Genomic DNA, 13,277 nt, shown 5'->3' on the forward strand with positions numbered 1-13,277 from the left:
AGAAGCTGGAAAAAAAAGACTCATAATTTCTTCCAGGGCACAGAAAAGTCATTGTGGTCAGCAATTCACTGAAATGTGAACATTCAAATATGTATATAATTCAGTGTTTTAAAAAATTAAGGGAAGGGCATTTTCTTTTACTAGCTATTAAAAACATCAACACTGAAAATCTGAAGATTGCTTGAAGATTTTCTAAGAAAAGTGGACAGAAGGAGTTCAGTTTTGAAATTAAAACCTCTGTGCTTCCCAAGGGATTTGTGGGTTTTTCATAAAATGAGATGTTTTCCATAATTTTGAAAAGAGATGTATCCCCCCATAAATCCACCCGCCAAAGTACCCTTCTGCAGATGAACTCTGTATAACAGTATTGGAAAGGAATATGAAAAATGCCATTAGTGTTGAACATATTACTAATTCAGTGAAAGATAGTAGTTGTTTGGGTTTTATTTTGTTTTTCTTAATCTGGAAATTAGGCTACAATGCCAAGGGGAAAAAAAAAAAAAGAAACAAGGCAACCCATATTAGCACAAAAATTTCTATCAAAAGAATGTTTAAAAGACAAATATAACCAGTTTTACAGCAAAGTATACTCAACAGCCAATGGATTATTTGATTCAGGAATCAAACTTGCATGTGCTTACTCAAACCCTTGAAAGGAAGAATCCCTTGTAAGCCTATAACCAGCCTCACTAAAGTTCACCTGTGTCCTTCAAAGACCTTTGCTTCACCTTGCATGGAGATAGTTTTATCCTGTGTTTGGAGTGAGCTCTAACAGGTGTAGAAGTACAAGAACTGTATGCAGAAGCTCAAACTTGCAATAGCAAGATAAAAGAGCATCACAGCTTGGTAGGTTTGGAATGCTATCAAGACATAAGTAATAAAGAAAAGACACGTTCAAGGAAGCATAATATAGAGTAATACAGCCAGTTAACATGGATGAATTTCAAAGAGGGAAGAAGAAAACATCATGTAAAGAACTGCATAACAATGGATCTGAAGATATTCAAGTAAGAACAAAATATCAGTCCTGTCCCAAACATTAGGTTCTGCCTGTCATTATGGAAGATTAGGCTATTATTCAATTACATAATGGATACTTATATAATTCATCCAATTGTAGACAGATACCTTTAAAAATCCATTTTATCCCACAAAAGCGAGCATCTTTTTAGGAAAGGACCACTTAAACCTTTCTTCCTGTACAGCTCGTGTTTCTGACTCACTTTACTATGTGTTGTTCTGCATCCTTTCTGATCAGTACCAGAGAAAGGATGTGAAATGTTCTTTTCCCTTATATGTTCTTTGAAGTCCTAGGAGTAAGAATAAAGACTTCCCCCATGAAAAGATTTCTGTCTATCCAGGAAGCCAGATGCAGTGCGTCCTCCAGAGCTCCCCATCACAAGTAACTGAGTTCTCCCCGAACACCAAATGTTTATGCAGCAAAGCATCAAGGACTGTGAATGATTCCACCACTACACAAATTGCACCCCACAAAGAAAGACACAGGTGACTTACAACCTTTCCCAGCTGACCTGTCTAACTGCAGGGAGCCAAGTCAAGAGCACCAAAATTTTCTAGTGGTGGTTGGACCTAGGGCTGGGATTGACAAATCTGAGTTAATTTCTTCTTGCAGCCTTCCTGAGTGAATATTTACAGTTTATTCCAGATTTAATTCAGCCACCTGTGATCTAGCCCATATTTTGTCTTGTCTCCTTAGATCAGGGCTGTTGGGAGGACTTTACTGGGCTCCTTTTCCACAGTGTGGTCCTACTCATTCTGGGATCCAGCTGTGCAGGGGATGCTGCTTCTCTGATGCTCCAGTCTGCAATCTGAGGATGGCACAGTGCAACGGAGTGGGCATTGCTGCACAAAGGAATTATAAATTATTCTTACAGAAAGGAAGAGTCCGAGGTGGCTGAGTCATGGGCAAATTTCTAGTCTGACACAGCTGTGGTATAAATATGCTCTAAAGCGGGCTGTGATATTACATCTGCATGGTATACTACCACTATAACCCCTACATAGTTATTGTTACGCCTCTGAGAAAGAAAAATAGTTTCCACGTTTCCTACCCTCTTGTGTCCTGAGCCTTTGTGTCTGTCCCATGCCTTGACACGGACACTGTTTGAAAAACTGAGGATTCATTTTTTTCCCCCCAGGGAAGGATTTCCCTGTAAAACTGGTCCTGCATGTTCCTGCTGCATGGAGCTGGTTCTTACCGAGCCTGTGTCCTGTGTGGCCTAAAGCACCATATATTGATGCTGTGCCTAAGGAACAAGTGCCAAACCAGATCGATTGACCTCACAGTGGTTTAAGAATTAAAATGACCTGAAGTACAGGTGGGATTCAGGGGTTAGATTTGCTTGGGGAGATGTTGGGGTGGCTTTTGAAGTACAAGAAACTGTAGGTTCTTCCTGGTGAAAAAAGAGACTGGTGGAGTCTCAGTTAAAAGCAGAGGAAAAGCAAGGAAATAGTGTAAATAGTAAGGGTAAGAAAAGAGGTTGTAATTAGCACTTCCTGACCCATAATAATGCATTAATATTTCAAGAGTTAAAACATAACTTCAGACAGTGACTTTGGAACTGAACCTGTCATAGCAAAATTACACTCAGGTTATGGGTTTTCAAATGCAAAAGCTCCATTGCAGAGAACCTAAGTGTTAATATAAAATAATTTTAAGAAAGAATGGGTAATTTAAAAGGCCTAAAGATTGATGCACTGAACACCTTTCCTCAGGTCTAAATACAGGAAGAATTAAAAGTAGGAACAATTAAAAGAAAGGAATCTGCTTGAAGTGCTCATCCCCGAGGCCCAAAAGAATAAAAAAACTGTTGCCAAATGGAAGCTGATGTTTAAAACACTTGCCAGGCAAAGTTGTGCTGAGGAATAGAGAGATGCTTCAAAGTGGCTGCTCATGCCAAGGTCCTTCCAGTAGTCTTCACATATGCCCAAGCATCACACATGAATAGGACAGGAACCACTAGAGAAGACAGACAGAAAGGATTCAAGAGAAAAGAAGTTGACCCAGCTCAACTCTATTAACAAGGGATAGCTAAAGGCTAAACAAGGGGGAATACATGGCATTATAGATATAGATTGTCATAAAGGCTGAATATTAATTTCAATTTTTAAAACATTTAAGACACCAAACTTGCACATATGTGGCAGTAGCTCATCCACACAGACTAACGTAGGTGAAATACACTGATTATTTTGGGTATTCCTATTGCAGAAGCCACAGGACAAGATCAGCGTATTTATTGTGCCTTAGTTGTTTTCTGGCACACATCATCATTCAAAGTCCTAAATATTGACTTGATCCTCTCAGTAGCAAACTAGAAGAACACAGTTGTCTTCTTTTCCATTGAAAAGCAGGCAACTTTCCAAGGTCATACAAGGAGTATGTGGAAGGGAGAAGAATTGTTTTCACCTCTCCTGAATCACATGCCTGTGCTGCCATTTTCCAACTATTCTTCCTCTCTATCTGTGACCCATGTTTTCTCTTATAAGCTGTGGAAAAATAGGAGCAAAATGAAATAGCTATCTCCTCCACAGATGGTGGTTCCATTTAGTTTTACTGCTCTGAAATAATAATAATTAAAAAAAAGCATATTGGATTTGAGGAAAGATCAATATTAAAAAACAGAAGAAAAGATTGGATGCATTCATCATACTCTTTTTTAAGAGATGACTGGGAGACAGCATAGGACAAAGAGGATCCTTTTGAAAAGGCTTTCTCTCAGTCCTGTGTTTCTAAATGGTAATGGTCTCTAACTATATATCAACTCTTTCCAACTTCATTCATCAAACAGAACCTCTAGAGAGACCATGTTGATCCCCATGGCTATAAAATTCCCTCAGTGCTATAATGATCTGAAGGTATAAAAATTCCATGGAAATAAATCCCAATTAAATACCCATTAACAATGATGGAAAGATCACTGGGGCTATTAGAGGCAGCCCTAAGACACAGTAACCACACACAGAAAATTGTCCAGCTTCTTATTTATCTGCTTTAATCACTCTAGTGCAAAGAAAAGCCTTCCAAATGCTTCAATAAGTAGTGCTAATTTTATTGCAACTGAATTCAGTAGCATTTTATAAGGCTTAAGTACTTATTATTTGTATTGTGGTGTTAACTAGCAGTTTCAATCTAGATCACTCCCTTTTTCCAGTGTTATAAGATGTGCTTCTTCTTCCCATCCTCCAAAGCAAGAAACAATGGAAGACGCCGAGACCCAGTTTTACCCAAACAACACAAAGAGTTGGAGGAACTTGTCTTATTTTACTTGGAAGGTTGTGGCAAAATCTGGAACTGAGCACACTTTTACAGAGTTATTAACTATAGGAGACTCCTCTCGACAGCAGGCTGCTTTTAAACTCATTGCTGGTAATAAGCTTGGTTCACAAGTGTGCAATGCTGGCTGATTTCTGTCATGGTCCAGAGATTTAACACAGAACTGAGGTAAGCAGATTACTCCTGAAATGCCTACTCCCATGTTGCCATTCAAACACAACTTTGTTCGTTGAGCATTCAGACTGTCTGATCCCAAATCCAGCTATGAAGCATGCTCCCAACTGAAAATATGACAAGAAGATGGTCCTCAATCTCATTGGCAGTCAAGCCCCATTCAGGGAGCTGAGGAGAAGGCAGTATCCACATGGGCTTAATCCATTTATTTACTAATATTGCAAAGGCTCTTTCCCCTGCACCTTAAACCTTTTTGATGTGTATAAGTAAAATGAATTCCCACCTTCCTGTGGCAATTACACCAAGTAAAATCTGGTCTTTGCAACTTCTTCAAAACTACACTGTAATTATAGCTGCAGACCCACAAAAGTCCAAAGCTGGAATATTCCTGATTGAAATAGACTGTACCATCCTAACTGCACCATCGCCTAACAAGTGATGTGATCTGTGTGATACACTCTAGTCCAGGTTTTGATCTCAACACAGCACACAGAGAACATCGTGTTGAAAGTGACATGTGATATCTTACTGAATTCAGGCTCAGGGAAATTGCCAGCACTTATCTTGCTTGACCAGAGTGCAGCCTTCAAAGCAGTAATCATAAAATCTATTACTGTACAAAGATTGGAATTATACACTGGTATCTGTGGTTCACACTTTTTGATTGGTTTAGTCCTTACTTGACTGGGAGATACTGGTTTCTGTCACTAGGAAACTATCTCGCGGTGCTGCCTTCTTTCTGCCAAGCACCTCCCTTCTCCAAAGGATGTGCATTACACATGGCTTCTACAAATTTGTCCTAACAAGCAGAAGTACAATTTATTTAGTTTTCCTCAATCTGAAAGGCCACTACAGCTTCTTATCCAAGTGCCATGAAATCAAAGTAAAAAATGAATGCTTAGCAAGCAAGCACTGTTAAAATTAGGAACCATTGACTCTGTATTTTCATCCCCTGACTGAAAACATTTACTTCCACTGCAAATAATTGACTAATCAAATTCAAACTTCCTCAGGAAAGCAAGTGGTTCTGACCTGGCCCATATACTCTTCATTTCACACTAATAAATCAATATTTTTCTGTTGCTCTTTGTCTTTCCTTCTGCAGGTTACCAGTAGTCTCCTTGCCCAGTTGGTGTTGCCTTTGTCAGCTGGATTCTGGCTTTTCCTTTCTTTTTGCTAGCACCTGTTTTAAAGACTGCACAAAGTTCCAGAACACACTGTTCACCAACTGACTTCAGCAGAGACTTCTTTTTGTAATGCATCACTGTATATTCCCTGGTGCAAGTTTCTGTCCTAATGTTTACACCTGATGGGCCTTGTGCATCAATTTTGAAGGAATAAATCACTACCTTTCCCACCTAGCCACTTATCTTATAAGCCAACTGTCTTATTTCTACAGAGCATCATGTGGCCTCCATTTCATTAAAAGGACTTCATTCACAGTCATGTAATGGACCAGTAGAAACCTACAGCAATCAGCTCCAAGAAACAAGTGTCTTTCAATACATTTTGTCAGTTGGAAATGAGGACAAACTAAGATTACATGACCAATATGTTTCCTCACAGGTACCTCAACATCATCATGGGGCAAAGGCTCCTTCTCAAGCACCGGATTAGAAAATCAGCTTTGATCAAATTCTGTTTATTGAAAGAGACCAAATCCTCGAGCTGACCACAAACCCTTAGCTTTTAATTCCTACTGATAATATTCTTGCACAGATATAGGGCTTTTTGGTTTTTTAGTAAGATTGATCAGCTGTATTTAAGACTTTCTAGAGCAAAGGCCTTTAATGAAATCTGTGAGAACAAAGACACAATGCCGCTGGTATATCTGGTATAGCAAATATATAAACTTTGCTAGCTTCTCACTCTAAATCCTTGATTTTTGTAGGTTCTAGATCCCCAAAATGTAGTTGTTTAGGATGGATTATATCCAACAAATGTCTATCTTATGCTGATTTTTCGTGTGTAAAAGTTTAACCAAAATGACCTAGCCATTTCCCTGAATGGGCTTAGGAGGATATGCATTGTTTTATCTTTGTAGTAAGTGGCTTTCTGGAAACTTCCCCTCCAGGATGCTCTGCTGGTTCCCAGAATGTTCCTTTAGGAACAGAGGCGCTCAGGTGGGGTTACAAACTCATAACCTGTTCCTTTTCTACTAGTGAAAACTGTGTAAGTTTACTTTTTTTAATTGCAGATGGAAAACAATTTTGACTCTGTTGAGGATCTTTTAGAAATTAAACTTCCAGAAGTTTACGTGGAGATTCTTTAGATGCTGAAGTTTGATTCTCAACAATTCCCCTGCACCATATGTTTTTCTCCTCATCTGAGTCCTCCCATCCTGACCAGGTAATACAGATGCTGTCCTATGGAATAAAGAAGTGTCTCCCTGCCTGGGCTCTGTGGCCACATTTCCCAGCCCTAGGAAATGGTTAGCACTGGAATAATGTGGAGTACTGGAAAATCAAAGAGCAGGAAGGGATCTACAGTGCTGGGCTGAAGCAGTGGAAATGCTGGCAGGGTGGGTCTGGGAGGTCGAGTGGGGAAGGGTAGGTGAACCTGCAGGTACAAATTCAAAGAGCATAGAAATGAGGAAAGGAGGATGACTGGATGTTTGGGATGTATGTATGAAACATACAGACAAAAGAGCTTGGCTAAATTAATACTGAATCTAGGAGATGTCCTGGATCCAAATCCTCTCTTGTGCACTTCAAGCCCTGTCCAGGGCCTGAAGAAACTGTGAGAACATGTGACAAGCACTGCCAGCACATTGAGCCAAGAAGCACTTCAGGTAGCCCCAGTGTGAGTAGATTTAACAGGGAAAGCAAGGGGAACAGGACAAGTATAACATTCCCACCTTACATGTCCCACTCACAACACCCACCACTGCAGACTCCTTCCCTGGAGACACTCAGAGGACAGAGCAGAGTTCATTGCAGCAGTGATAGCTGTGATGCCACCTCCCACATAATCTGCAGCCACAACCAGCAGTAAAAGAGCCTGGACAAGAACTGGCACACCCCAGCTGGGTTTTCTCTGCACCCTGCAGCAGAGGGAACACACTCCCATACAGGGAGTGCTCCATCCCCAGCCACAAAGCAGAGATTCACGGTGCATGGGGACCGATGGAAAACACCAGAGGGGACAAAACTGCAACCAACGGGTTTGGGATCTCAGTGAGCCATGGCAGCCCTGGGCTTGACCCCAAGTCTGTTCATGTTCTTTACATGAAACACTCACTGAGCAAATTTCTTCAGTACCCCGGCCTCATTTGATGAATAGCGAGTCGTGCAGTATTCCGTTGCAACACATAACTCCATTATTGCTAAGAGGCATGAGGTGAAACTATAGATATTCCTTGACTCCCATCCTATTACTAGTATGAGACAAAATGATATATGTGCTGATAAAAGGATTTGAAATGATGGTCTGTGTGTCAGAAGTGCCAGTACAGTCAGAATTATTTTTAAAAGATTATATTAAAGCATAAATTAAAAGGCTATACAGAAAGAAAAGTAGATGACTTCCAATAGGGTATAACATCTATCAAGGTTTAGCATACACTGTGTAGTTACCCTTAATGGGCTCAGTCTTTCTCATAGATTATTCACATGTCCTGTGGGAAGTCAGGTTGGATCCTCTTTCTATCCCCTGTAAACCACGGTTGATAATATCTTTCCATTATATTCCTAAGGTGTAGCTATTTCATTTTTACACAAGGGATCCCAGAGCTATTGTGTAGTCCCTAGAAAGCTTTAAAACAATTTGTCTGTGTAGCAGTTCTTCTTTATGCCTCCCTGTTGCACAAAATCTCACATTTTCTTAATTTGATCACATGAAATGTTTGGGTTTGACTACTGAAAGAAATCACAATCTTTTAAAGGGAAAAAAAAAAAGAAATGTCTGGAGAGGTTACATGTCTATGTAATGCATGGACAAACAGTGCTTGGACAATCAATTGCTTGATTAGATACTAATTCCCTGTGGTTTATCTTAAAGGTATATAGTTCAGCCTTTTACCAAGTTCAGTCTTAAAAGTAGCACATGTACCTGGACAAGTCAATTAAAAAAAAGTAACAGTGCTAATAGAATGAAGAAGTCCAGTCTTCCTATGGAGGATTTTGCCTCACAAATACTTTTAATTTTTACATTTCTTTTTCTGTTGGGGTTTCCATGAATTACACTAATAGAGAGAGTATCTGCTGGGAGAACAGTATTTCAAATTACTGTTAACTGCCTAAAAATTGGCTGTAAATATACTTTGGCTTTGTTATTCCTTATTATGACTCATTGCTGAATTATCCATTTCTTTGTTGCATATGAAGATAAATTAGCAAAACAAATGGAAGTGCTCTAGACAGAAATGCCTATTATCTTAGGTCTGATCAATTTGTTCACTGAGGTTGTTTCCTCCTCACCCTAACTTCCAGGAAAACCTCTTCGCTTCACCATGGGAAACTGATTTCTTCATTCACATGCTATTATTCCTGAAGATAATGGAGATATTTTAAAAATAACATTATCTAGACCACATTCAGTGAGCCTGGGATGGCTGACAGGAGGTGTATCAGTATGATGGGAGCAGATCAAAGCACTCACAAACCCATGATTCCTTGCATGGTTGGTTGCCTCTAAACTGAACAGAGTTGCTTGGGTGAGATATGGCCAAAGCTATGAGGTGTTCCTTCTGAAGCTTTCTTACCCATGAATATTGCATGCTTCTTAGGACTTACCTCAAGTGACTAGTTTCCCATCACTGTTAATACTGGCAGAGCTTCCCCAGCCATGGCAGCCATGGGCCCCAGCCATGAAAACTCTGCCTGACTCCCTAATTTATTCACGGTGTGGGAGCCCAGCTGCCCTGCCTCTGCTGTGTGATGCTGGTGGCACTGGTGATCAGGCAGTCCTGGCAGGGATATAGTGGCATGACTTCCTGCATTTTCACAGGAGCCATCTCATGTTCTCTGTCACAGACAAGTTTTCACTTGCTGGGTTTGAGCTTCAACATCCTGGGACTGCAGAGCCAGCAAGGATGGGGCTTCCTGTCAGGTCTGAGGTCTGGAAGATTTCTGTCCCACATGGCAGGTTTGATGCTGCAGAGACTTCTTCCCCTGTAATATCTAGATCCCAGAGGGACTGGTTGGGAACACTTTAATTACAAGGGTTGCAGCACCAGCAGCCTCCAGCACAGCTGGTGGATTTGAAAAGTGTCTGACTAAGGGAGCTGCAAGGTGAAAAGCTGAGTCCTGGTGTGCCAACAGGGCTTGGTGCTGTGTCTTCTGTAGCTGCTCTAATTCCCTTTATCTTCTTCCAGAGAAGAGCCAAGTTTGTACTTCTGCCCTACAGAGTTTCCCAGTAAATCTAAAGACAGAGAAAGTCTTTACAGACACCTTCAGCTTTAGAGCCTACCAGAGTCTATTATTGCTCACTAAAAAACAAACTTGAAGAAGTTTTCCTAGGTAGTAGCCTAGTAACCTTCAAGGCAACAGGTATTAGTTGCAAATGCAATTATTATATTTAGCCATATTCTGGTACCCACGTCTCCATGATTTTGTATCTGTAACAAACAAGAAGAAGGGAGAAAGAAATAAAGAAAAGTGAAACCCCATTTTTTTCCCTTTTTAAAGCAGTGAAAGGGGCATGAACCTCTATAAATAATTCTTTAATAAAAAGAACAAAAATTCCATTGTCCTCCTTTTATATCTCTAGAGAATATATTTTCACAGAATTAGAATCACAGAATATGCCGAGTGGGAAGGGACCCATAAGGATCATCGACTGACTGCGAAGAGTCTGTTTTGAGTGAAAACCAACAAAAAATGTGGCCAAGAGCAGGGACACCTCCTATGAGAAGTAGGAAATGAAGTTGCTTTTAATACGGTGAAATCAAAAGCTCAAATCAGAACTTCAACCTGTATAACCCCAACTTAAGAAAATCCCAAACCTGAATCTTCTCCAAACCCAAACCTTATAGCGAGACATGATGTCCCCATCTAATGCTCCTGGCTTTCAAAGCTTGTACCCAATCAGACAGGTCTTTGTTTTGTGTTGGATGCATTAGTGGGATAGTGCTAGTTCAGAACCACAAAACCTCTTTGATTAATAAAATTCACAATGGTGCTGAGGGCTGACATGGGACCTCCTCACCACTTAATTCTCATTTAAGCCCTCAGGCTTAAGTGAGAACTATTTGCCTTGTGCTGACTTTCTGCACAGGGGTGAATTTCATTCTGTGTCCATGCAACACAACCCAAGACGTAAAGAGGAATGAGAACTATCTCCCTCCATTCCCTCAACATGTCCCTGATTTCCTTTTAAAATATCTCTGGTAATTGCTTTCAAATGCTGGCATGTAGACACACTTTGGAGGAGGCACTCCTTCAAGAAAATGTGCAAATCTCCAGGGCTGATTTTGGTTTTCGGAGGATGGAGTTTCCTAAAACAAACCCTTCAAAAAATAAGAAGTTGCTATTTCTCTAACGAATGTATCTTTCTTTTTCAGTCTGACAGAGTGAAACATCAATCCTGAGGAACATTTGCATGTAATTAAACAGCTCATCTAGCTTTTCCTGATCGAGAGATATGGCATGCAAGCCAAGCATCAATGTACAATAAAACAGACTAAATCCTAATTAGCTTCAACTGCTTTTGGGGTTTCTTGGGGAAAATGCACTTTCAAGTCAGCTGATGGCTTCATATTATTGTCCCACTAAAAAGCATTGCAAGGGCTAAGCACTCTAAACTCCAGCTATTACAATAATTTATTCCTTTTGTTGATCTAAAGATGTAGAAGTCCTCATCTTCTCATCCTAACTGACTTAATGAAAATCTCTGGTGATGAACTGATCTTTTTCAACCTGCCAAGTTCCTGTACTAGACTTAAAGTGAAACAGTCTTTAATTTATCCTTAACATTTAATCTCAATAAAACACTCAAACATCAGCTTCTGCTGGCATTCTGAATGCAGCAGTTCCAGTTTGTGGATGGATGCATTTTTCTTTGTCTCTTTACACAGCAGACAGTACCCATGGTTGATTGGGTGACATAGTTAACCCCAGAACTGACTTTACCATGGTTTGGATTATGATACTAAAGCCCTCACGTAGATAGAGTTCTCACTGAAGTCGCGTTAGGCCGAAGCTTAAGACATACTGAAGAAATACATCCAGTTCGGTGTCAGCACTTCATCAGCCTTAAATCAATTTGTAGAGGAAACTTGCACACAGAAGCAAAGTCAACCGCAGTGAAGTTCAGAGTTTTCATCTCTCATTGCCACAGGATACCCACCAGAAGACTCCATCGGCAAATGAACTATCAGTGAAGATGTGTGGATGTGTTCCTATAGCACAGTGTTTCAGGAAAGAAATCTACTGTTACCTGCAGAAATGTCATTTGAAATGCTATCAAACCAGACACACACAACACCAGCGAATATTCTTCGATTCTCAGAGTCTGTGTTGGTTTTTCACATGGCTCGTCCATGTAGTAAGAAATTTCACATTTTCCTGCTGTTCAAGGGTCCGATGCTGCCAGCAATGCTGCCAGCATCAACTCTGTTGCTCTCCACAGAGCCTTTCACAACCGTAAAGCACCTTTTTTTCTTCCCTCATAAGCTTTTTTTTCACTGTTGGCCAAATAACATTGATAATAATCCCTTCAAGGGAAAGAAGTTTACAGGCATAAAAATTACCTTTGTGCCTTGTAAGACAACACAATCTCTAGCTCCCCGTGGTCATTTGTCATAAGAAAATAAAAGTGTTTAATGGTATTGACCAATGCTGCATGCTCAATCTTCTTTGAGAGCCCAAAACTTTTGGTCATGGGTTAGATACTAGTCAGCCATGCATGCTACATCTACATAAAGCACAGATCTTCAGTTTAAACTTTCTGCTTTTAAAAATGTACATTGTTCTGGCATTTTTCAAATATGTACTACTAATTACTGTACATACATAATACTTTTTCTGACATAACCTTCATGTCACAGGAAAGCCATGTGGGAGGAGAGAAATTGCACATGGGGCCTCGTATCTCTTATCAAGCATATCTAACCTCACAGAGGTGAAGGCAAAAACCTATCCAGACCTCTTAGAAGACCTGGGTTAAAGGTGCCCAGTCCTTTCAAAAAGAGCTTCCTTGGGTCACAGCCAGACATGAAAGTGCTAAAGACAACATAAAGGAACATGTTGCACTTGCATGTCTGCAAGTTCTGAGTTTGAGCTGAAGAGGAAACCACTGAGACTGCTGCCATCAGGCTGACCTGTTGTGTCTCCTGGTTTCTTTACAGTTCTCCATCTGCCTCTGTCCGTCTGGTGACCCTTGCCTTCTACTTTGATTGAAGGCTCTTGGGGCTTTTGGAGCTTCTGGGGATTTGGGGCTTTTGGACCCCATACTGCACTTGGAACCAGTCCATATCTCCTAGTCTCAAATGAGAGTGCCTCATGTGATGATATGGATGATAGTGATGGAGCAGAATTGCCATCCTTCGGGAAATCCTGCTGTTGTGATTATTTTCTCTTTTGGAACCAAAAGCAGACATTTCTCACAGAAAGGAAATTATTTAAAAAAAATAATGAGCACCATTGAGATATTTAATCTGAATGACACCAAACATAGGTCTGTTAAGTATTATGTGTACAAACATCACCATAGCATTAACAGTTGTTAATATGACCTAAGAGCCTCAATAAAATTAATTGAAATGCCAGTGACATAGCAAGCATTTTTATCTTTGAAGGAAAGTTTTTTTCTTATTGTAACAAAACATTTCAGAATTACTAAAATAGAACGATAGTGTCACAATTGT

The sequence above is a fragment of the Chiroxiphia lanceolata genome, chromosome 8 (genome assembly GCF_009829145.1).
Source record: "Chiroxiphia lanceolata isolate bChiLan1 chromosome 8, bChiLan1.pri, whole genome shotgun sequence".
NCBI lineage: Eukaryota > Metazoa > Chordata > Aves > Passeriformes > Pipridae > Chiroxiphia > Chiroxiphia lanceolata.